The following is a 26,534-nucleotide window of genomic DNA, read 5'->3' as shown; positions in this document are numbered from 1 at the left end:
CCTCTCACTTGCCCCTCTTCCCTTCCAACAGAACTGCTTTTTCTTGCCACTTTTATGGGAGATAATTCAACCCATTTCATCTCTCCCTTTCTCCCTCTCTCAATATATTCCAATCTCATCCCTTAATTTGGTTTTCTTTTTTAGATATCATCCCTTCATAGTGAACTCACCCTGTGCCCTCTGTGTATATCTATATCTATATCTCTCTATCTGGCTATCTACCTATCTATCTATAACATCTACATACATATATACATACATATATGTATATATATATATATATGTGTGTGTGCATGTGTGTATGTATGTATGTATGTATGTATGTATGTATGTATATTCCCTTCAGCTACCCTAATACTGAGGTCTCATGAATTACACACATCATCTTTCCCTGTAGAAATGTAAACAAAACAGTTCAACTTTAGTAAGACAATTATGATTTCTCTTTCCTGTTTATGTTGTCATGCTTCTCTTGATTCTTGTGTTTGAAAGTCAAATTTTCTATTCAAATCTTATCTTTTCACTGAGAAAGCTTGAAAGTCCTTTATTTGATTGAAAATACATATTTTGCCTTGGGGCATTATACTCAGTTTTGCTGGATAGGTGATTCTTGGTTTTAATCTTACCTCCATTGACCTCCAGAATATCATATTCCAAGCCCTTCATTCCCTAAATGTAGAAGCTGCTAGATCTTGAGTCTAGGAGTAATACATATTACCCACAAGTCTTTTCCTTTCTCATTCAGCCAGCCAAGATGCCGAAAGGGAAGAAGGCCAAGGAGAAGAAGGTGGCTCTGGCCCCTGCTGTAGTAAAGAAGCAGGAGGCCAAGAAAATGTTTAATCTTTTGTTTGAGAAGCGGCCCAAGAACATTGGCATGGGTCAGGACATCCAGCCCAAAAGGCACCTTATTCAATTTGTCAAATGGCCTCTGTACATCAGACTACATCATCAAAGGTCTATCCTTCATAAGTATTTGAAAGTCTGACCAAAAATTAACCAGTTTGGATCTGCTGAAAATGTCTCATAAATATCGACCCGAGACAAAGCAAGATAAGAAGTAAAGGCTTCTGGCTTGGGTTGAACAAAAGGCTGCAGGCAAAGGAGATGTCCCCACTGAGAGACCACCTGTCCTGAGAGCAGGTGTTAACACTGTTACTACCTGGTAGAAAACAAGAAAGCACAATTGGGAGCGATTGCACATGATGTGGACCCCATTGATCTAGTGGTCTTCCTACCTGTCTTGTGCTGAAAAATGGAGGTTCCTTGCTGTATTATCAAAGGTAAAGCCAGACTGGGTGGCTTAGTTCACAGAAAGACCTGCACAAGCATTGTTTTCACACAGATAAATCCTGAGGATAAGGGAGCACTGACTAAGCTGGTAGAAGCCACCAAAAGCAACTGCAATGATAGATACTACGAGATCTTTCATCACTGGGGTGGTAATGGTCTGGGTCCAAAATCATATTGCCAAGCTGGAAAAGGCAAAAGCTAAGGAACTTGCAACCAAATAGGGTTAAATGTATATTTGATTTTTCCCTATGGAAAAATAAAAATTTAAACAACAAAAAAGAAGCTGCCAGATATTGTGTTATCCTGATTGTGTTTCCGCAATACTCAAATTGTTTCTTTCTGGCTGCTTTCAGCATTTTCTCCTTGATCTGGGAGCTCTGGAATTTAGTGACAATATTCCTAGGAGTTTTCTCTTTAGGATCTTCATCAGGAGGTGATTGGTGCATTCTTTCAATTTCTATTTTACCCTCTGGCTCTATAATATTAGGGTAGTTCTTTTTTATTTTTTTATTTTTTTACTATAAATTTTTATTTGTAGTTTACAACATTTGGTCCTACATAGTTTTGAGTTCCAGATTTTCTTCCCTCCCTCCCCAAGATGGCATGGAATTCCGTATAGCTTCCATGTATAACTTTGCATTGAATAAATTTGCACACTAGTCAAGTTATGGATTAGAACTGTGATCAATGAAATGAATCATGCGATAGAAGAAACACGACCAAATAAAAAAAAAGAAACCAACCCAAAAACAAAAACAAAAGAGAGAAAAGGAAAAAAAAAAGAGGAGGGGGAAAGGCTAGCATGAAGTGTGCCTCAGTCTGCATTCATACTTCATAGTTCTTTCTCTGGATGTAGATAGCATTCTCCATTGTGAGTCCTTTGGAGCTCTCTTTGTACCTTGTGTTGCTGAGAGGAGTGAAGTGTGTCAGGGTTGGTCCTCACAGAATCCGTATATCTGTGGTTGTGTATAATGTTCTCCTGGCTCTGCTCCACTCGCTCAACATTATGTCATGTAGGTTTTTCCAGGTTGTTATGAAGTCCGTATCATCCCCATTTCTTATGGCACAATAGTATTCCATTACCTTCATATACCACAGCTTGTTAAGCCATTCCCCAATTGATGGGCATCCCTTTGATTTCCAATTCCTAGCTACCACAAAAAGAGCTGCTATAAATATTTTTGTACATATGGGTCCTTTTCCTGCTTGTGTGATTTCTTTGGGATACACCCTTAGAAGTGGTATTGCTGGGTCAAAGGGTATGAACATTTTTATAGCCCTTTGGGCATAGTTCCAAATTGTTCTCCAAAACAGGGCAGTTTTTCTTGATAATTTCTTGAAAGATGATATCTAGTGTCTTTTTTTGATCATGGCTTTTAGGTAGTTCAATAATTTTTAAATTATCTCTCCTGGATCTATTTTCCATGTCATTTGTTTTTCCAATGAGATGTTTCACATTGTCTTCCATTTTTTTCATCCCTTTGGTTTTGTTTAATAATATCTTAATTTCTCAAAAAGTCACTAGCTTCCACTTGCTCCAATCTAATTTTTAAGGTAATATTTTCTTCAGTGGTCTTTTTGACCTCCTTTCCCATTTGACTAATTCTGCCTTTCAAGACACTCTTCTCATTGGCTTTTTGGAGCTCATTCACCATTTGAGCTAGTCTATTTTCTAAGGTGTTATTTTCTTCAGTATTTTTGGGTCTCCTTTAGCAAGTCATTGACTTGTTTTTCATGGTTTTCTTGAATCACTCTCATGCCTCTTCCCAATTTTTCCTGTTCTTACCTTGCTTGCTTTTCCAAATCCTTTTTGAGGTCTTCCATGGCCTGAGACCAATTAATATTTTTCTTGGAGGCGTTTGATGTAGGCTTTTTGACATTGTTGACTTCTTCACCTTTGGTCTTCTTTGTCACCCAAAAGATAAAAAAAAAAAACTCCAATGTCTGAGTCTGAATCTGAGTCTGTTTTCTACTCCTGTTCATGTTGCCAGCCAACTTCTTCACCCATGAGCTTTTTGTCAGGGTATGACTGCTTGTAGAGTAGACAGTACTTTGCCCCAAGCTTTAGGGGCTGAGCTGGTAGTTTCAGAGCTACTTCTACACAGCCAGCTCTACCACACCAGTACTCCTCCTCCCCCAAGAACCACCAACCAGGATTGCAGCCCAGATCCAGGCAGGGCAAAGCAGGCTTTGTACTCCTGCTCTAATCTACTGTTTAATTTCTCCCACCAGGTGGGCCTGGGGCCAGAGACAACTACGACTGGACCCCTGGAAGCAGTCTAAGATCTGTACCACCTCTGCCTTCTCAGGGCTGTGGCCCATTGTGAACTCCTTTCACTCTATCCAAGCAGCTTTTCCCACTAATCTTCTCTGTTTTCTTTAGCATTTGTGTGTTGAGAAGTCTAGTAACTGCCACAGCTCACTGATTCAGGGTGCTGTGGCCTGTTTCACCTGCCTCCCAGTCTGGTTGGTCCTGGCGCAGCCCATGCTGGGCTGTGCTCCACTCTGCTCCCAGCTCTGCACTATATACACTTCCCATCAACCATCTAGCCTGTCCTGGGTTGGAGCACTGCTTCCCTTTCCTATTTGTGGGTTCTGCAGTTCTAGAATTGGTTTAGCACCATTTTTATAGGTGTCCGGAGGGACCTTAAACAAGTCCCTGCTTTTCCCTTGTCTCTCTTTTCTACTGACTTCACAGCTCCATTTCTCTTCTTTTAAATCTCACTAAAACAATGCAGGACTAAGGTTAATATATTTGTACAGTAAATCTTTTTTCCAATCATAAGCAAATAGGATAAATGTATTCTGAAAGGGGCACATCTTTGAATCAGTTGATTTCCATTGTTCTTATATCATAGAAAAACTATCACCACTGTGAAAGGGGATTTCCATATACCTCTCTATCACTGTTATCTGCCCCTTACATCCTATAATTTCATCAGGTAGATTAGAGGTACTCAACTGTACACACACACACACACACACACACACACACACATATATGTATGTATATTATCTGATCAATCTTTCTGCTAGATCCATATCTCAGCAAAGTGCTCAGTAAGGAATCTCATGTTATTATTATAGTATAAGATCAGTATAAGGTTGTATGGTTTTACAGAGAGTAGACATTAATGGTTCAATGTCTGCTTGGAAGAAGGTCAGACGTGTATGGGGGGGGTAGCTTCCAGGTAGGAGTTGAGTTAAACTATAATTTGAACTTTGAAATCCTGTCACTCTCTAGTCTTAAAAACCTTCATTTCTTTAAGAAGTCTTCTCAAGATATGGATTGCAGTCCCAGCAATAGCCTGAGGACACACTCTTTCTTTTCAATGTCATTTCTAAAATGCTACTCCCGGAAATGAACATAGAAACAGAGACTTTCCATCACTGAAACTGTATGTTACAACCCCATGTTGCCCATTCTCTCTAAATGCTTTCAGTGGTAACTTCTATTAAAGAACTTCTTCAATCAGATACAAATTTATCACATGAAAAATCATTATATTTTTTCAAGGACAAAGGAAGCTTTATTAGTTATTTTAATGTCATGCCATTCAGAAAGCTGGTAATTGGCCTTAATTATCATTCTCCAAAACTGTAACCATTACTAATGAAATGGCATTTTCTCACACCTTTAGTAAGGTGCCCCAGTTGATTAATATATCACCTAATTTATGGAGATATTGTGAAGCTTAATCGAGATCTGCAAAGTGTTTCAAGTTCCCCCTAACAAAACCACTACATAAATACTCTTTTTCCAGTTAAAAGAATGGGACCACTCAACAATACTGAAATTCTGATTATGCAGAAATAGTCATTTTAATGGTCATTTTAATGGACTGCAGCAACAAAGAAACAAGTGAGTGAAATGAGAGTAAGAACTAGAGTTCTGTGCATTGCAAAATATCCTGAGTTCTTAATGCATCCAACCACTCAATTTACTTTGAATTATAGAGATTCTGTGACAAAGGGAGGAGGGATTAAAGTATAAATTGATAGAAAAAAGAACTAAGAAGATTAAAAATGAATTGAGTAGAGATTAGTAGAGAGTCTGATTAACTAAAATTGATTTAGTAGGGCAAATATGTATAAAAAAGTTTTAGATGCTGAAGCTACTATCCAATTCATGTTGGGTTAATAGACTATAAATCAACACATGGCATCTCTCATAATCTAAGGGACTGAAAGGACTCTATTCTAGGAGAGTCATGGAAAATGTGACTCAGGCAACTGTCTTCTGGGTTTTATATGAAAACAGAAGCAAGATTTCTGGTAGATTGATAGGCTTAGAACCATAAGAACATGGGTTCAAATCTTATCTCTGAACCTTACTAGCTGTGTGACCTCAAGTAAGTCATTTAATTTCTTATGATTCAGCTAACTACCTTGGACATAGGTATTATAATAATGGATATGATAGTCAAAGAGACTATTTTAAACCCAATGTAAGGAGGGGGAATTGGAGTTGTATCAATGTGAAATGGGCTCAGAACCACATTATACAGGCAGGTTGGACTAGTCTTGTCATTTACAATCTTCCAGGAGAACCCAAAATTCCCCAAAGAGCTTTACTGCCCCTGTAGGAAGCCATTCATCACATTTCAATGAAAATTGAAGTTTTATAACTCTGATGTTGAGTTATTTGCCTGATATAACAGAAGAGTGTTAGATAGATAAAAGCTACAGTAGCCTTGATGGATCCTAGGTAATGTATTCTCCTGCTCTTTGTCAGTCATCTGGAGCTCATTTAATGTTATAGAACTACTATACTATAGAACTAGAGCTGTTAGAAAATGTCTGTGAGAAAGTTCTCTCAAGTCAGCATCTTAAAAGTAAGATTCAGCACATATGGCCAAGGCCATGACTTCTTTGATGTTTTAAAAAAATGATCATCCCATGTATGCTAAGACTAACTCCCACCTGCTAGTAACACTTTCATAACGTTAGTGAGGGTAGTTTTATTAAATATTTTTATTGTTTGTTCTTCAGTCATGTCTGACACTTCATTACTCCTTTGGGGGTTTTCTTGGCAAAGATGATGGAGTGGTTTGCCATTTCCTTCTCCAGCTCACTTTAGAAATCAGAAAACTGAGGCAAACAGGGTTTAGTGACTTGTCCAGGGTCACACAGTGAGTAAATGTCTGAGGCCAAAAGTGAACTTATATCTTCCTGACTCTAGGCCCTGACTCTATCTACTCAACCACCTAAAATTAGGAAAAAGAAATACTAAGTTTCAAGAATGAGCAGATATTAATTGCTCCCAATGTACATAAATCCCTAGATTTTATGTTTGGGAACGTTTTACACAAATAAAATATTTCATAACATTTTGTAATAGTAGCAGATTTCCTAGTTTAGGGAAGGAATTTTTTTTTGCTAATAAACAATTCTGAGCTATCATGCCAAAGAAAGACAAATATATGGGACTAGGCTAAATAACCAGTTGTCAAATCTTGCCCTCTAGATATTCATTTAACTTCCTACTTTTACAGATATTTAAAGACATGCATGCTATAACCTTGGCAAATATAGAAAAAAATGTGAAAGGAAATTGAAACACAAGAACATTCAAAGTTTTTTATTTGTTTGTTTATTTAGCTCTAAGACCCAAACCAAGTGCTAATTGAGGACATTAAATCTTGAAAATGAATTTTTGTTCTGGAGCATTTCTGTTCTAGTTTTCCTGTAAAGTTGTATTTCTTGTCTCACTGTTTTCATTGCAGGCCCTGGTGCAACCAACCAAGAATTAAACTTTTATTCAGGAAACTCTGGATTTCAATCCAGATAGCTGAGTTTCCCTGGTTAATATGCATTACCTTTTTGACTCTCAGTGCCCTCATCCATATATTTCTTAGCATAAATAACAACTACCTCCTAGGATTTCTTTTCTTTTTTGAAGATCAGATGAGATATGCTTAAAGTTAAAGTAAGTTAAAGGCTTTTCGCAAATATGAAAGTGTTATATGGCCGTGGCACAGTGGGCCAAGAATTATCTACTGGAGCCAGAAAGGACTAGTTTCAAGTCCAAGTTCTGACATACTGATTAGTGGCCTTGTTAATGTCACTTTAACCTCTTAGTGAACTAGGTAAATCACAAAGACTTATAAGTTGAAGATTAGGTGTTGATCTGAACTGTTGATTTTCCTTAGAGAATTTTTATACTAATGATACCATACCTTAGCCCAACACCACTATAAAAAAATTTAAGAGGCCTTCGTGATTTTCACGTGAAGCTAGAAGAGAAAATTAGGTGAAATGAAATAAAACTAAGAAAGCTAGAATCACTATTATATAAAGAACCAAGGTGAGCTTTGAAAAGAAAGGCACAAGTAAAATTATGGTTCCATGAAAATTCTCACATTGTCAATAACTGCCCATCAAAAATTGAACATTGCCCTTCACAATTCAGATCACGTATGCTGAAAAGAACCTTTCCAAACACAAATGAACAGGAAAACCTTGCCACTCAACTAGGCCAGGTTTATTGTCTCTGAAAAAATGCCTTTCTCTCTAAAATTACCATACCTCTAACGAGTTAGTTGATAGTATTTCTTGTCTGCTGCTATTAGTCCCTGTTTGTAGCCACATACTTTAAGATAGAATCAGACTGGGACACATGATAACATTTCACTTTGTATGGGAACATTGTCATCTTAAGCTTTTGTTCTTTCTTTTGTTTTTTCATTGTGGGGCTTATGAGATTTTTATTTTTTGCCATCAGTCTCCCATTTGACTCACTGAGGAAGATAAATTGCTTCTAACAGAAATTATTCATTAAATTGATGACCCTAGTAACCTGTGTAGATTGTAAAATATAAATAAATAAAAGTTTTAGGGGGTATTAAGAATGAGGGAAAGTACCATGGAGGATTTTCCCTCATCTTTCTTGTCAAAAAGTCAGGAAAAGGGGGGGCAGAGCCAAGACAGCGGCTGGTAAGCAGGGACTAGAATGAGCTCCATACCTGAGTCCCTCCTAAAACCTATAAAAAATGGCTCTGAACCAATTCTAGAATGGCAGAATCCACAGAACTGCAGAGGGAAGCAGGGCTCCAGCCCAGGACAGCCTGAATTGTCTCTGGGTAAGGTCTATTCCACACGGACCTGGGAGCTGGGAGCTGGGAGCTGGGAACGGAGTGGAGCAGAGCCCAGCCTGAGTGGCTTGGACCATCCAGACCAGAAGCCGGGTGGAGGGGGCCCTAGCGCCCTGAATATGTGAGCTGTGGCAGTTACCAGACCACTCGACCCACAAACACAAAAGACTGCGGAGAAGGTTAGTGGGAAAAGCTGCGGGAGTGGAAGGAGTTCCGGGTTCGGCTTCCAGCCCCGGGGGCAGTGGAGGTGGGGCAGCTACAGCTGTTATTACTTCCGGCTCCAGGCCCACCTGGTGGGAGGAATTAAGTGGCGGATCAGAGCAGGAGTGCAACAGCCTGATGAAGATCTAAACCCAGTCTGGACTGGGGGTTCTTGGGGAAGGAGCAGTGTGGGTCTGACAGAGCTGGCACCTCCCCCTCAAACGTGGAACATAGAACTCGTTAGTCTACAAGCAGTCATACCCCAGTGAAAAACTCAAGGGTCAAGTTAATTGGTTGGGAATATGGCCAGGCAGTGAAAACCTGCCCAGATTCAGTCTCAGACTTTGGATTCTTTCTTTGGTGACAAAGAAGACCAAAACATACAACCTAAAGAAGACAACAAAGTCATAGAACCTACAACCAAAGCCTCCAAGAAAAACATGAACTGGCCCCAGGCCATAGAAGAACTCAAAAAGGATTTGGAAAAGCAAGTTAGAGAAGTAGAGGAAAAATTGGGAAGAGAAATGAGAAGGATGCGAGAAAACCATGAAAAACAAGTCAATGACTTGCTAAAGGAGACCCAAAAAAATACTGAAAAATACACTGAAGAAAACAACACCTTAAAAAACAGACTAACTCAAATGGCAAAAGAGCTCCAAAAAGCCAATGAGGAGAAGAATGCCTTGAAAGGCAGAATTAGCCAAATGGAAAAGGAGGTCCAAAAGACCACTGAAGAAAATACTACTTTAAAAATTAGATTGGAGCAAGTGGAAGCTAGTGACTTTATGAGAAATCAGGATATTATAAAACAGAACCAAAGGAATGAAAAAAGGGAAGACAATGTGAAATATCTTATTGGAAAAACCACTGACCTGGAAAATAGATCCAGGAGAGATAATTTAAAAATTGTTGGACTACCTGAAAGCCATGATCAAAAAAAGAGCCTAGATACCATCTTTCAAGAAATTATTAAGGAGAACTGCCCTGATATTCTAGAGCCACAGGGCAAAATAGAAATTGAAAGAATCCATCGATTGCCTCCTCAAATAGATCCCAAAAAGAAATCTCCTAGGAATATTGTTGCCAAATTCCAGAGCTCCCAGATCAAGGAGAAAATACTGCAAGCAGCCAGAAAGAAACAATTTGAGTATTGTGGAAACCCAATCAGAATAACCCAACATCTGGCAGCTTCTACATTAAGAGATCGAAGGGCTTGGAATGCGATATTCTGGAAGTCAATGGAGCTAGGATTAAAACCTAGAATCACCTACCCAGCAAAACTGAGTATCATGTTCCAAGGCAAAATATGGATTTTCAATAAAATAGAGGACTTTCAAGCTTTCTCAGTGAAAAGACCAGAACTGAATAGAAAATTTGACTTTCAAACACAAGAATCAAGAGAAGCATGAAAAGGCAATCAAGAAACGGAAATTGCAAGGGACTTACTAAAGTTGAACTGTTTTGTTTACCTTCCTACATGGAAAGATGATGTGTATGATTCATGAGACCTCAGTATTAGGGTAGTTGAAGGGAATATGCATATATATATATATATATATATATATATATATATATATATATATATATATATATATATATATATATATATATATGTTTATGTATATATATATAAGTGAATGTGTATGTATGTATATATCTATGTATATATGTATGTATGTGTATGTATGTATGTGTATATATATATGTGTGTGTTTTTATATATGTATATATACACACATATATATATATGTATGTAAAAGAGAGAGAGAGCAGACACAGGGTGAGTTGAAGATGAAGGGAAGATAACTAAAAGAAATAAAATGAAATTAAGGGATGAGAGAGCAACATACTGAGAGAGGGAGATAGGGAGAGATAGAATGGGGTGGATTATCTCGCATAAAGGTGGCAAGAAGAAGCAGTTCTGAGGGAGGAGGGGAGAGGGCAGGTAAGGGGGGAATGAGTGAACTTTGCTCCCATCAGATCTGGCCTGAGGGGGAATACCATACATACTCAGTTGGGTATCTTACCCCACAGGAAAGAAGAGGGAGGAAGATAAAAGAAAATAAAAGGGGGGGAGATGATGGAGGGGAGGGCATATGGGGGTGGAGGTAATCAAAACAAACACTTTGGAAAGGGGACAGGGTCAAGGGAGAAAATTCAATAAAGCGGGATATGTTGGGAAGGAGCAAAATGTAGTTAGCCTTTCACAACATGAGTATTGTGGAAGGGTTATACCTAATGATACATGTGTGGCCTAGGTTGAATTGCTCGACTTCTTAGGGAGGGTGGGTGGGAAGGGAAGAGGGGAGAGAATTTGGAACTCAAAGTTTTAAAATCAGATGTTCAAAAACAAAAAAAACTTTTTGCATGCAACTAAAAAATAAGATACACAGGCAATGGGGCGTAGAAATTTATCTTGCCCTACAAGAAAGGAAGGGAAAAGGGGATGAGAGGGGAGGGGGGTGATAGAGGGGAGGGCTGACTGGGGAACAGGGCAACGAGAATATAAGCCATCTTGGAGTGGGGGGGAGGGTAGAAATGGGGAGAAAATTTGTAATTCAAGGTGTTGTGATCATCAAAGCTGAAAACCAAATATGTTAAATAAATAAATTTAAATTAAAAAAAAAGTCAGGAAAAGATTAGGGAAGCAGGGAGACTATCATTCTCCCTTCCCCGGGGAGGGATTTATTGATGACAGAGCTGTTAATAATCACAAAGTGTCTGGTAAGCAGGGACTCACTTTCCCCTTCAAATGGAAGAAGTTAGTTAATGAAGACAGAACTTATGAATAGGGGTTCTCCATTGCTGACATAGATAGGGTCATGTTACTTATCAGTGGGTGATGATAAGCCTTCCTAATCTTATTTGTAAGGGCCAAGAAAACAAAATGCATGAATAGGGCAAATATGATCTGTCTTTGTTTTACCAAAAAGTATTTACTGTCTTTTTATTATGGATTAATGTAGGTAATTCTAGGCTTGGAAAAGTGATCATTCTCCAACATAAATAGTTAATTCTCACTAAAACAGATAGCTAAGTAGCAAACACCATTAAAAATGAAAGTCACTTATATTCCATTAGGGCTTAGTGAAGGGTAGATTAAAATAAGCCTATATGGATGCAAGTGTGGGCAACATAAAATCTGATGCTTCCACTGAATATGTAAGTTCCTGGTCCTCCTGTAGCATCTGATGCATTGCATCTTTGACTCAATGTTAGTCATGGGGTACATCTTTATCAGCAATTCAGTTTGAAGCTGAAATACTCTTCCTAACAGGTAAGAACGTTTCAAAATCATTTATTAGTTGGTCTCACATCACAAAATTATCTTGAAAATTTGAGGTAGGTAATTTGCCAAAGGCTTTGTAGCTTAGTTTGGAGTCAATCTATTCTGAACTAATTATTGATTTTTTGAGCAACTCTGCTTTGACATATATTAGCACTCATAGAGACCACAGATGCATAAAATCCTCATAGGGTGAGGTGGGGAATCTATGATGGACAGCTTTCCAAAATTACCTTAAGTTTTACATGAATTCCCTTGGGAGGTGGCAGTTATCTCAGTATTTCAGCTTGCCCATTTCAAATACCAGCTATCCTTCAACATTCTCACCATCTTGGATAATCCTTGAGTAGAATATCATCTTGAGAATAATATCTAAGTGCCTCCACTTACTTTCGCATGACATTCTTCTAAACACCATGAAGTTTTGCTTCTGACTTTGTCATTCAATTTTAATTATTCTCTACACAGTTAGCAATGATCTCTTTATTGTGAAATTCGATGGTCTTTTTCCCTCAATAGTCATCCTTCTTGATTTCTCTTTAGTTTAGTTATTTTTTGCCATCTTTTCTAAATGACTCTCCCCTCTGCTTTGTGACACTCTTTCCTCCTTGTCTTCTACCTATCTGACTATTCCTCCTTAGTCTCATTTATTGGATCTTCATCTAAGTCACTATCAGTAATTATTGGCTTATGGTGAGGTTTAGTTTTCTTAGCTTCCTTCAACATCCAGTTCAAATTTCACCTTCTGTAAGAGGCACACTCTCTTTTCCTCCCATCTCCAGTGGCTAATGTTTCCCCATTAAATAATACTTTCATCTACTATTTCTATCAAAAATATGTACCTAGTGATTTACATATTATCTCCCTCATTATCATGTATATTCCTTGAAGGCCAAGTCTATTTTGTTTGTGGGGGGGGAGTGTGGTAGAAAGAAAATGTATTTGTACCCTGAACATTCAGCATCATGCCTGATATATGGTGAATATTTATTAAATGCATGTTGATTTACTGGACTGAAGACCCAGAATCAGAGTCTTTTCCCTAGAAACAAACTCATTTGTGGAACTTATCAGTTTCCAAAGTTCAATGTTCATCTCTATGTAGATGATTCACAGATCACTCTATTTGACCATATATTCTCTCCTTAATTAAAACTCCACACCTGTCACTCATTTTGAACCTCTCAGATTTAGGTCCAATAGATATCACAAACAAAACCTATTCAAAACATAATTCATTGTGTTCATCCTCAGAACAACCCTTTTTTCAACTTTTCAAATACAATTAAGAGTACCATCATTCCTCCAGTCATTCAAGCTTAGAGGATGTCGCATCACTTCTCCATTTCTTGAGATTCTTCAGATGTATTTGCTCTTCATGATAAAATAATGTTCCATTACATTCATATTTAATGATGTATTCAAATAGCCACAGTTTTTGGTCCAATTGCTTCATTCTACATTAATAAAAACGAAGTTCATGAGAGCCCCTTTTCCTGAATCTTCCTCCTCATCCTTCACTCATAGAGGTCCAATTTCAAAAGATTCTTAGTTTCAACCTTCCACCTTCCTTCTTTCTATACTTTTAAGTAGCAAAATCTAGTTTGTCAATTTTTTTTTCTTTAGATTTTCTTTAGAGAATTTAGGGCACCAGAGGAATGATACCCCTTTCTTCCCATTTCAGAAAGTATGGATTATATCATCACCTGCCCTCTCCGTGTAGCGAAACTTTTTTCTTAAGAATCTTTTGCTGACATCATTCACATTTCAAAAGTACTACCTAACTCTGATTTTATTATGTGACTATCCAGGAATGCATCAATTCAACTAAAAGACGCACCACCATGATCCTTTTCCTAAGAGGATTATGCTTACTATGGAATGGTTAGATATTTGGTGCAAGTAAATTTCTCTAATTTTTTGATAAAAATATCAAAATTTCTTTTAATTTTTCATAGATTTTGAGGGAGATGTGTTATACTGACTTATGTGTCTATTCTTGGACATTTATCACATTTTCTCTTTGATCTCATTGCCTGGGAGCTTGGTGATCACTTTTCTGAGAAATAAGATTATGCCAGGGTTATGAAGATTCTATCAATTGTATTTTCCCCTCTGGTTTCAATACTTCTTTGCAATCATACTTGGCTGCATCTTAAAATACAGTTTTCATGTCCTGTTTAGTAATGTTTTCTGGGAGATCAATGATTCTTTGATTATCTGACTTTACTCTTCATATCTAAATTGGGAATTAAAGGTTTTTCACATGTCCTTAAAATTTAATTCTTTTGAATTCCCTCTAATATGTATTTTAATCATTGAATTTTTAATTTCAGCCTCTTTATTCTACTTTGCATAATATCCTATTGTTTATCTCATATTCTTTCAGCCTAGGTTCAAAGATATCAAATTAGATATTACTTGTAAAGCACTTAACAAAGCAACTGGTAAATGGTAGGTGCTTGTTCCTTCCTCTCCTTAACTGTCTTCCATTTATAGTATTTTTTTTATTTAGAGCTCCAATTTTTCTCTTTGTCACCTTTATCTAATTGATTATTAAGATTTCTAAATGTCTTTTCATTAATATCCTAGATACTCTAGACCTCTTGTTTTTCCAAATGAATTTTGTTATTATTTTGTCCAGCTCAGCAAAAAAATTTTTTGGTAGTTCGATTGGTATGGCACTGAATAGATAGATTAATTTAGGTAGAATTGTCATTTTTATTATATTAGCTCAGCCTAACCATGAGCAACTGATATTTCTCCATTTATTTAGATCTGATTTTATTCGCGTGAAAAGTGTTTCATAGTTATGTTCATATAGGCCCTGGGTTTGTCTTGGCAAATAGACTCCCAAATATTTTATAGTGCCTTCAGTAACTTTGAATGGAACTTCTCTTTCTATCTCTTGCTGTTGGGCTTTGTCAGTAATGTATAGGAATGCTGAGGATTTATGTGGGTTTATTTTATATCCTGCAACTTTGCTAAATTTGTTTATTATTTCAAGTAGTTTTTTACTTGATTCTCTAGGATTCTCTAGATAAATCATCATATCATCTGCAAAAAGTGATAATTTAGTTTCTTCTTTTCCTATTCTAATTCCTACAATTTCTTTTTCTTCTCTTATTGCTACAGCTAATGTTTCTAGAACCAAATTGAATAATAGGGGTGATAATGGACATCCTTGTTTCACCCCTGATCTTATTGGGAATGCATCTAGTTTATCCCCATTACAAATAATGCTTGTTGATGGTTTTAGGTAGATGCTATTTATAATTTTGAGGAAGGTTCCCCTTATTCCTATGCTTTCTAGTGTTTTTAATAGGAATGGGTGTTGTACTTTGTCAAAGGCTTTTTCTGCGTCTATTGAGATGATCATATGGTTTTTGCTAGTTTTGATGTTGATATGGTCAATTATGCTAATAGTTTTCCTAATATTGAACCAGCCTTGCATTCCTGGAATAAATCCTACCTGGTCATGGTGTATTATTCTCGTAATGAGTTGCTGCAATCTTTTTGCTAATATTTTATTTAAAATTTCTGCATCAATATTCATTAGAGAAATTGGTCTATAATTTTCTTTCTCTGTTTTAACTCTACCTCGTTTGGGTATTAGTACCATATTTGTGTCATAAAAAGAATTTGGTAGGACTCCTTCTTCACCTATTTTCCCAAATAGTCTACAAAGTATTGGAATTAGTTGTTCTTTAAATGTTTGATAGAATTCACATGTAAAACCATCTGGCCCTGGAGATTTTTTCCTAGGGAGTTCGTTGATGGCCTGCTCAATTTCTTTTTCTGATATGGGGTCATTAAGAAATTTCACTTCCTTCTCTGTTAGTCTGGGCAGTTTATGTTTTTGTAGATATTCATCCATATCTCTAAGGTTGTCAAATTTATGGGCATACAATTGGGCAAAATAATTCCTAATTATTGTTTTGATTTCCTCTTCATTAGAGGTGACCTCACCCTTTTCATTTTTTATACTGGTAATTTGATTTTCTTCTTTCTTTTTTTTAATCAAATTGGCCAAAGGTTTGTCAATTTTATTGGTTTTTTCATAAAACCAGCTCTTTGTTTTATTTATTAATTCAATAGTTTTCTTGGTTTCAATTTTATTAATCTCTCCTTTGATTTTCAGTATTTCTAATTTGGTATTTAATTGGGGGTTTTCAGTTTGCTCTTTTTCTAGCTTTTTCAGCTGTATGCCCAGATCATTGATCTCCTCTTTCCCTATTTTATTCATGTAGGCATTTAGAGATATAAAACTTCCCCTAAGAACTGCTTTTGCTGCATCCCATAAGTTTTGGTATGTTGTTTCATTATTGTCATTCTCTTGAATGAAATTATTAATAGTTTCTCTGATTTGATCTTTGGCCCACTCACTCTTTAGAATTAAATTATTTAGTTTCCAATTAGTTTTTAGCTTATTTTTCCATGGTACTTTATTAAAAATGATTCTTATTGCATCATGATCTGAGAAGGATGCATTGACTACTTCTGCTTTTCTGCACTGGATTGTGAGGTTTTTATGCCCTAGTACATGGTCAATTTTTGAGTATGTGCCATGTACTTTTGAGAAGAAAGTATATTCCTTTTTATCCCCATTCAATTTTCTCCAGAGGTCTATCATATGTGCCTTTTCTAAAATTCTGTTTACCTCCTTAACTTTTTTCTTATTTATTTTGAGGTTAGATTTATCAAGTTCAGAAAGGGGGAGGTTGAGGTCTCCCAATATTATAGGATATTAATGAAAAGACATGCTAGAGATGGTGGTTTAGCCACATCAGATATTAAACTGTACTACACAGCAGCAGTCATCAAAACTGCCTGGTACTGGTTAAGAAACAGGGGTGTGGATCAGTGGAATAGGATAGGTACACAAGTAGGTGAAATCAACAAGTTTAGCAATCTACTCTTTGATAAACCCAAAGAAGCCAGTTTCTGGGCTAATAATTCACTATTTCACAAAAACTGTTAGGAAAATTGGAAAATGGTAGGGCAAAAACTGGGCATAGACCAATATCTTACACCATATACCAAAATAAAGTCAAAATGGGTTCATGATTTAGGAGTAAAAGTTGATACTCTAAGTAATTTGGGAAAGCAAGGAATAGTTTACTTATCAGATTTGTGGAAAAGTAAAGAATTCATGACCCAACAAGAGATAGAGAGCATTACAAAATGCAAAATGGATAATTTTGATTTTGATTATATCAAATTGAAATGTTTTTGTACAAAAAAAGCCAATGCAACAAGAATTAGGAGGGAAGCAGAAAATTGGGAGAAAATCTTTGCAACTAGTATCTCTGATAAAGGCCTCATCTCTAAAGTATACAGGGAGCTAAGCCAAATATATAGGAATACAAGCCATTCCCCAATTGAGAAATTGTCAAAGGATATGAACAGGCAGTTTTCAGAGGAAGAAATTAAAGCTATCTACAGGCATATGGAAAAATGCTCTGGATCGCTGCTGATTAGAGAAATGCAAATCAAAACAACTCTTAGATACCACATCTCTCCTGTCAGATTGGCTAAAATAACAAATCAGGAGAATGATAAATGCTGGAAAGGATGTGGGGAAATTGGAACATTGTTGCATTGCTGGTGGAGTTGCGAGCTGATCCAGCCATTTTGGAGGGCGGTGTGGAACTATGCCCAAAGGGCTATAGAAATGTTCATACCCTTTGACCCAGTAATACCACTTCTAGGGTTGTATCCCAAAGAAATCACGCAAGCGGGAAAAGGACCTATATGTACAGGAATATTTATAGCAGCTCTCTTTGTGGTAGCCAAGAATTGGAAAGCAAAGGGATGCCCATCAATTGGGGAATGGCTGAACAAGCTGTGGTATATGAAGGTGATGGAGTACTATTGTGCCATAAGAAATGGGGATGATGCAGACTTCATAACAACCTGGAAAAACCTACACGACATAATGCTGAGTGAGCGGAGCAGAGCCAGGAGAACGTTGTGCACAGCCACAGATATGTGGATTCTGTGAGGACCAACCCTGACATACTGTGCTTCTCTCAGCAACCTAAAGGGGCAAGGACAACTCCAGGGGACTCACGATGGAGAATGCTATCTTCATTCAGAGAAAGAACTGCGAAGTGTGAATACAGACTGAGGCACACTACTACAAGCTCGCCTTTTCTGCTTCTCTTTTGTTTTTGTTTTTGGGGTTTTATTTTTTTTTTTTTTTTGTTTTTTTTTTTTTTTTTTGGTTCTGTTTCTTCTTTCTCATGATTCATTCCATTGGTCAAAATTCTTCTCCACGACTTGACTAGAGCATAAATTAATTCAATGCGAAGTTATACATGACAGTTATATGAGACTTCATGCCGTCTTGGGGAGGGAGGGGGGAGAGAGGGGAGAAAAACTGGAACTCAAAACTATGTAGAACCGTGTGTGGTAAACTAAAAATAAATAAAGAAAAAAAAAAAGATTTCTAAACGTTTTCAGGTTTAGTAGGGAATTCATTCCCATAGTTATTATTTTCTACTTGCTCGCTTCTTATTGTTTACCTCAATTAGCTTTTATATTTTCTTTTCCCTTTGGCCAATTGTATTCTTTAAGCACTTGTTTTCTTCAATGGATTTTTGTATCTCCTTTTTAATTTGGCCAGTTCTGCTTTTTAGGGTGTTTTCTAGGCTGTTGACTCTTTTTTTTTTTTCATAATTCTCTTTCACCAGTCTCATTTCTTTTACCAGTTTCATTCTATCTCTCTTATATGATTTAAAAGCTCTTTTTTGAACTCTTGTAAAAGATATTTCTGGCCTTGAAACCACTTCCCATTTTTCTTTGGAGTTTTGCCCATATTTTCACATTGCTGTCCTCTTCTGAGTTTATGTCTTGGTCTTCCCTATCACCAAAATAACTTTGTGTAGCCAGATTCTTATTTGTTGTTGCTATTGTTTTCTGCTCGTCTTTTTTCTGTCTTTTTCCTTTCTTTTAAATTTGATCTTTGCTCCCAGGGTGGAAGGGACATTGTCTCTGACTTCTTGTGATAAGACCATGGGGGAACTTCATGTGTTGTGATGCGCTGAGGGCATGGGGTGGGGGTTGGCTGGTGCTGTTCAAAATGGTAGGGGTCTGGTAGCTTACCTGGTGCTGAGCTTGGATCATAGTGGTGTTATCTGGTGTGTGCTGAGGCCTGGTGGTATATTTCTGCATTTCCAAGTTGCTACACTGAAGCATGTGTGGTCAGGCCTCTGGGGGCTGCCTGTTTGCCCAGGACTATGGTGAAGCATAATGGGCTGGTGCTGGCTAGTGGCTGCTTATTTTCTTAGGCACCCATATGATTGACATCTAACTGTTTGCCTGGGGCTACAGTAGAGCATGTGTTGGTTCTTGGAGATGGAGTATGCCAGTTGCCCTGGCTTTGCTAAGGCATGTGGGAGGTCCTGGTGTTGGTGTTTGCCTGTTCCACCACACCGGGCCTCAGGCTCTCCCATGGTTTGTTGAGGTGTGGCATGCAGCTGGTTAGCTGCAACACTTCCTGTCCTGGGCTGTGATCCCTTTTTGCTTAAGTGAGATTGACCTTTCTTGCCTATCCTCCAAGTTTCTTCAACTAAAAGATTGTTTCACCCCATCTTTTCGCTGGTTCATCTGTTCCAGGATTTGGGGGGAGGGCTCTATTTTATGGTTGTTTGGAGGTGAATATGGGAGAGTTGCTGTGGTTTACTGCTTACTCCACCATTGGTTCTTGGTAAAAGTCCAATTTTCTATTTTACTAAAATTATGGAATCAAGAACAAGGAATAAATTTTGATATGCTGTTTTATACATGGGAGAAAATGAAAAGCTCACATTTTAGATACAATTTTGCAGATCAAGTCAGGTCCTTTAAATATCTACAGAAGCCTTGCCCAAAAATTTCTTTTTCTCACCCACTCATTATCACGGCAAATTTTAAAAGTCATACTCTGCTCACATTTGTATAAAGTGATTTGATATCTCAAAACTCCTTTTAATTTCAGTTACAAGTTATAGGGGATAAATTAAGATATTTAGGAATAAACCTTCATCCAGTAAAAAGGGACACAACCAAAATAAAAAGATGACTTTCTTTATGGGAAAGAGAAAATAGAAAAATGGATATTCATTTTTAGGGAGAATCTAGATTTTTAAATTAAAGTTGTGCTGTTTACAAGAATCTTGTATAAATGGAAGACATAATAGGAGCCTGATGGTGCATAGACATTCCTTCCAAAATCTATTTTGTTATACATGAGTATCATTTCAAATAATTTCATCCATTATCATTATTCATATTATCATATTCAACCATCATCAATTACATCCATTACATAACATAATTATCCTTAGGGTATGACACCTGGTTAATAAAAATGGTACAAGAAAGGTTAAAACAAGCAAAAAAATTCAGTGGTAATGATGATGATATTACATTTAATATAGTGCTAATTTTTTTTCTATTAAGATTTATACTTCTGTAGCAAATGTACCCTATTGAAGTTTTAATCAATGCTGATAGTGAGAACTCCATTTGTTATTTCAAAGGACATTACCTTCTGCTGCAAGGCAGGTTCATTAGGACAGGGATAAGTTGGAAGAGCGAAGCATGAGAAGTCAACATTTTAGTTCCTTAAATGAGAGCCATAACTAGAACAGAGGGGCTTTTCCCCATAAAACACAGACTTAGAGGTCAGTCACTTTTAGTCCTATTTGAATGTAGAGAAGAAAGTGATCATAATGAAGTTAAAAAAATTAGTTAATACAAGGCAAAGTTAATATCCTCTTCCAATACATCAGCTCTCTTTCTCCATAGCTTCACTAGGCACATTTCTGCACCTTCCTGGAATCCTTGGGTTTCTGTTTTGCTACCATGTGCTAGTACCTCACTCCAAGTAAGGATTTGCTTCATTATTCTTGACCTGAAAATTTGTGATATTTACCCTGAGTGCACAAATTTTAGGAACATCTCTACCTTAACCTATCAAGAGGAAAAAATGGTGCTTTCTTTACCTGTCATGAAAACCCTAAAATTAAATTAAAAGGTCAAAAGAATGACAATTGTCTTCTTTTGGATTGCTTGAACCACCACTACAAGTTTTGAACAGTTATGCTACTCTATAAGTGAAATTTCTAGAGTCTTTCCAAGAATCTCAAAGCTTTTTATTTAAATTACCTCATTTATTTTTAGGCTTTAAAAATTAAATAATATAATAAGGCAGGGAAAATAATATTTCTTATTAGATTAGGTGCTGTGATGTATTAGTACCTTTGGTGGGAGGGCTTGCTGCTCAGATATCTTTGGTATCTATCTCTCACTAAACTCCTCTATGTGACTGCAAAAAGTACGTGCAGTAGCCACACCCAAGTAAAATCATCTGGGCCAATGGATTAAACAAGGCTGAGGGTACGCAATAGGCCTCAAAACCCTTGGTGAGTTAGGAGACTACCTACATCAAGTATGCAAAGATCTTTTACTTTCTGACAAGTGACTATACCAAACAGTGGATCTGACCCTTTAGAATAATCAGTAGTTTCTGTGGATGGAGCAATACATCCATACAAAGAGGGCTCAGAACCTCAACAAATTCTTCAGTCCTCCTCAGGTATATAGTGTGGGTTCCACTTCGCCTTCATCATTCCCCTGCACCAAATACCTTATCTCTGTCACTACAACGTTTTAAACTTCCCTTTCTGTGTTGTCTTCACTGTTAGACTAGAAGTTCATTGAGTTTAGTTTCTATCTTTTTTCTCATCTGTATGCCCAGTTCTTAGCATATGGTAGATATTTAATCAATGTTTCTTGCATTATGAGTGCCTCTTATTGTACTGTAGATTTTGAAGTTTGAGACCTGCAAGTTTTTATTAATTTGTCTATTACAAAAAGTGTCTTATATTTAAAATATTCATAATAGAAGAGGAAATAATCTCTGGACATCTAGTATAGACAAAACAATGAATAATCAAACATACATTTGTAATCAGAAGGTTAACCATTATTCCGTTTTTGCAAATATTCAAGGAGACCTATGCACCAAAATGTTCAGAGTTCCTCTCAGTTCGAAGATTCTTCTGGAACCTGGCAAATATAATCACAAGCATTAATCTTAGATCTTCTCAAAGTTCTGGGGATATTGGCTCCTTCTTAAGTCTTCCCTGATACCATAGGCACTTACCAGTGTTCAATAAAAGATATTGTCTCAATTTCATCAGAAACTCCAAAGATGTCTCAGTCAGGGTCAGCATGATCATTCTAACCACTCGTAGTTGGTCTCCAGCAGTATCATGGTTAGAACATTTGGAGCTGTGGTCTGTCACCCATGCAGTGAAAGTCAAATGACTCTCCTTTAACATGGGAGAGTTGTCAAACTATTCACAGTAAAATAATGATCCAGAGAATTCCTGCTTCCTCTCTAAAGGTCTCATACTACACACAACAACCATCATATTGTTATCACAATGGTAATCATTCTACCTTATTGTTGAAGGAGAACTCACAAAAACTAGTAGTTAGGAAAAATCCTGACCACTCCTCTAAAGCCTGCATTCAGTCACATAAGGTAGGCATACATGGTGGGTTTACATACCATATTGGACATTCAAATTCCCCATTTCTCCCCACTCCTAGATTCCTAGCTTCAACAGAAGTAAAGATGTTTTTGTTAAACCTCGATTTTCTCTTTTGCCCTCCCCAGCCAAAATCTTCTCTATTAAAAATTGAGGTGGTATATGGATAGAGCACTGAACTTGAAGTCAAGAACATCTGGATGGGTCCCAAACCCACTTGAAACTCTTATTAGTTATTTGATGCTGATTAAGATACTTAGCTTTTCTGTGCCTCAGTTTCTTCATCTGCAAAATTAAAAGTTTGACTGGATGCTTTCTATTATTCTTTCTAATCTACGACCAGGATGTCAACACTTTGCAAGATTAGTCTATTTACAGGTAAGAATTTTAGTACAGTATATTCCACTGAATTTCTTTCATTCCCTTCCACCCAGAAAATAAGGGTTGTTGAATGCTTTAAGATAATCCTATGCACAATCAGTGAACTACTTAAGAAGAACAGAAATAAAAGAGAGAACTATCTTGCAATATGCCAAATATTCAGATGACAAAGTAATCAAGGGAACTGTGAATTGTGAGGATCAGATGTATTCAAGGACATTTTGTGGGGCCAGGATAGTGGGCGATAGCACGGAGAAATGAAGAACAAAGAACTTTTAGCATATCACTGCCGTGATAAAAAGTTGTGCCAATTTGATAGATGATAATGTTGGGTGTTGTAGCTTTTTTAAACTGGCCTGTGAGCTGTTCTTTCCTTTCATATTTGATCAAATATGTGCAAAAAGCCTGAGCTAACAATTGATAGAATCCACTAAAAAAAATATGGCAGAATCACTGCATCTCACTCAGCATCAAGTTTCTTATACATTCTCACACTCTGTTGGGTAGATATGGAAATCATGATAAATGTTTCTGTTGGTTTAATTGACATGAAACATTGGATGATGTTAAACCATTCGGATGGAGAATATGATTTGTTCTCTGGATGGTCGGATCACAGATAGAGTTCTGCCCTAATACTTCAAGACGATGAAACACACCTCCTAACTCATCAACTCATAAGTTCTTGTCCCCTCTTATTTTATATACTCAGTGTCTTTTGCAATTTTTTTGCTATTACTCCGAATATACCACTAATTCACAGAAACACCAATTCTGATTTCCATGAACTTAATCTGATACCTAGAAGAGTGTCTTCCTGGTATTAGGGTTTTATGATGGTTTGATTGATTTCACAAAATCACCATATCTCCTTTGGAACTCATTTGTTATTTTATACCTGAGAAAGAATCCCCTTTGCAAGAGTGTTTTAACTTTTCATACTTCATGTATCCCTTTATCAGTCTGGTGAAAACTAGGAACCCCCTCTCAATAAAATATTTTTAAAAGCACAAATTCAAACACTTAAAAACAAATTAATTAGGTTGAAATATTCTTTTCAAAATATTAAAAGAAAGTCAAGTTCATGGACCCCCGGTTAAGGAACACTGATCCAAAACCTAGCTGACAAGTAGATCCATGTTTTTCCTTGAATAATTTAGTTAAAGATAAATTTCACACACACACACATATGTATGTATGTATGAATATATATATATATATATATGTATGTATATATTAAAGAATCTTTTTCAGGGGTAACAAGTCTAGATGGAGGCAGTATCATAGAGGAGATGGAGATAGTGAGCCAGGCTTGGCTGTAGGAAGACCTGAGTTCAACTCACACCTCTGACAAATGAGCTGTGTGATCTTCAGTAATTCACTAACCTCTCAGTGTTCTAAACAGCTCACTAAGGAAATAAATTGAAGAGAATGTGAAAACCTGAAATTGTAGTTTCCTTATTCGATAGTTTTCTTTTTTTTAAAACTTAATTTATTTAGTATATTTAGTTTTCAGCATTGATTTTCACAAGAGTTTGAATTGCAAATTCTCTCCCCATTTCTACCCTCCCCCACACTCCAAGATGGCATATATTCTGGTTGCCCTGTTCCCCAGTCAGCCCTCCCTTCTGTCGCCTCACTCCCACCCCATCCCCTTTTTCCTTTCTTTCTTGTAGGTGCAAGATAAATTTCTACGCCCCATTGCCTGTGTATCCTATTTTCTAGTTGCATGCAATTTTTTTTTTGTTTTTGAACACCTGTTTTTAAAAGTTTGAGTTCCAAATTCTCTTCCCTTCCCACCCACCCTCCCTAAGAAGTCAAGCAATTCAACATAGGCCACATGCGTGTCATTATGTATAACCCTTCCACAATACTCATGTTATGAAAGACTAACTATATTTTGATCTTTCCTAACCTATCCCCATTTATCCAATTTTCTCCCTTGACCCTGTCCCTTTTTTGAAAGTGATATATATATATATATATATATATATATATATATATATATATATATATATATATGCATATGGTTATATATATGCATATTCCCTTCAGCTACCCTAATACTGAGGTCTCATGAATCATACATGTCATCTTACCATGTAGGAATGTAAACAAATAGTTCAACTTTAGTAAGTCCCTTGCAATTTCTTTTTCTTGTCCTTTTTCTTGATTACCTTTTCATGCTTCTCTTGATTCTTGGGTTTGAAAGTCAAATTTTTTATTCAGCTCTGGTCATTTCACTGACAAAGCTTGAAAGTCCTCTATTTTATTGAAAATCCATATTTTACCTTGGAGCATGATACCCAGTTTTGCTGGGTAAGTGATTCTTGGTTTTAATCCTAGCTCCATTGACCTCTGGAATATCATATTCTAAGCCCTTCAATCTCTTAATGTAGAAGCTGGTAGATCTTTAAATTGTTTCTTTCTGACTGCTTGCAGTATTTTCTCCTTGACCTGGGAGCTCTGGAATTTGGTGACAATTATCCTAGGAGATTTCTTTTTGGGATCTAATTGTTGGTTTCTTGACAAAGCAGTGGAAGCAACATTATTGTTCAGCTACCACACAAATATTCACTTGTTAGTGAAGTTGTGAGGAAATTTATGTGTAAGTAAGGGGTTGGGACAAATTGGTTTCTCAGGTCTACTGTAGCTCTGAGGTCTTAGTATTCTAAAATGTTGGTATGAACTCTTAGAGAACATATTCTAGCCAGCAGGAACATGGCCCATTTTAAAAAGCAGTCAACTTGGAGTCAGAAGGATGTGAGTTCAAATTCTGTTTCTTTCTTGCTGGAAAGAAATCAAGACAAACTTTTATTTGTTGTTATATTTGGCAGAAGTGTCTCACCTCTTCATCTGTAATATCACACTCCAAGCAGATTCCCTAGAAAATCAATGGTATTATTTTTTCTATGAACATAGGTTGAGATGAGAAAATTCCATTGCATTAGACAATTAGCTATGGTTAAAGGGTTGTAAGATGAAAAGAAAAACATGTATTTTAGGTATAGATCTTTCTGACAAACCACAGAACACTAGGATAATACCATTTGTTGGAGACATTCAAATTCACAGCCAATCTAATGTAATTGTTTTCAGTAGACAAAGGAGGATTAATTTATACATTTGACAAAGTAGAGTATGGAAGTCAGGCAGGTAAGGAAAAGTAGGAAAAAAGAATTAAATGAGAAAGAACAAGATAAGTGAGGGAAAGAATGATGAGAAACAAGAATTAATCCCACAACTGTTAGGGATAATAGGGGAAAGAATTACACTGATCTCTTCTAACTTTCCAATGATCTATCACGACACTCACATGTGTATCCCCATAGTATAACATATAAGTATGCTGAACATGAAATCAAGAGAGACCAAAGTCTGAATGCTATCTATAGACTATGCTACTTATTCATCCCTGAACAGGTTTGTCTCCACCGGTTCTCTCCACCTCTAGGAATCTCAAATCTTCACTCTCTCTCAGCACCACTCCTAGTGCATTCATTTATCAGTCCTTGCAAGTACTCCATACAATATTTCACATTGAACCCCTTTAGCTGATTGGCTCAGCCAATATGGCAATGCAGGTCCTTATCACCTACCTCCTGATATGTTGCCTCCTGCTTATTCTCCCTCTCTGAAATCTCTTCTCTGCCCAAAATATCCTCTACATATTTGTGCAAGTGCTTCACTTGGTGGTAGTAAATATATGCCAAAATTATTGTGAAATAAAAAGGCATG

General features: G+C 36.8%; 1 pseudogene; it reads left to right on the top strand.

Annotated features, from left to right (window-relative positions):
- The first annotated feature begins 754 nt into the window (after positions 1-754).
- Positions 755-26,534, top strand: part of LOC118847051 — a 46,744-nt pseudogene continuing 20,964 nt past the window's right edge.

The sequence above is a fragment of the Trichosurus vulpecula genome, chromosome 4, assembly GCF_011100635.1.
Source record: "Trichosurus vulpecula isolate mTriVul1 chromosome 4, mTriVul1.pri, whole genome shotgun sequence".
Classification (NCBI taxonomy): Eukaryota; Metazoa; Chordata; class Mammalia; order Diprotodontia; family Phalangeridae; genus Trichosurus; species Trichosurus vulpecula.
Note: the sequence above shows the minus strand (reverse complement) of the source record. Positions and strands in the feature narration are given on the sequence as shown.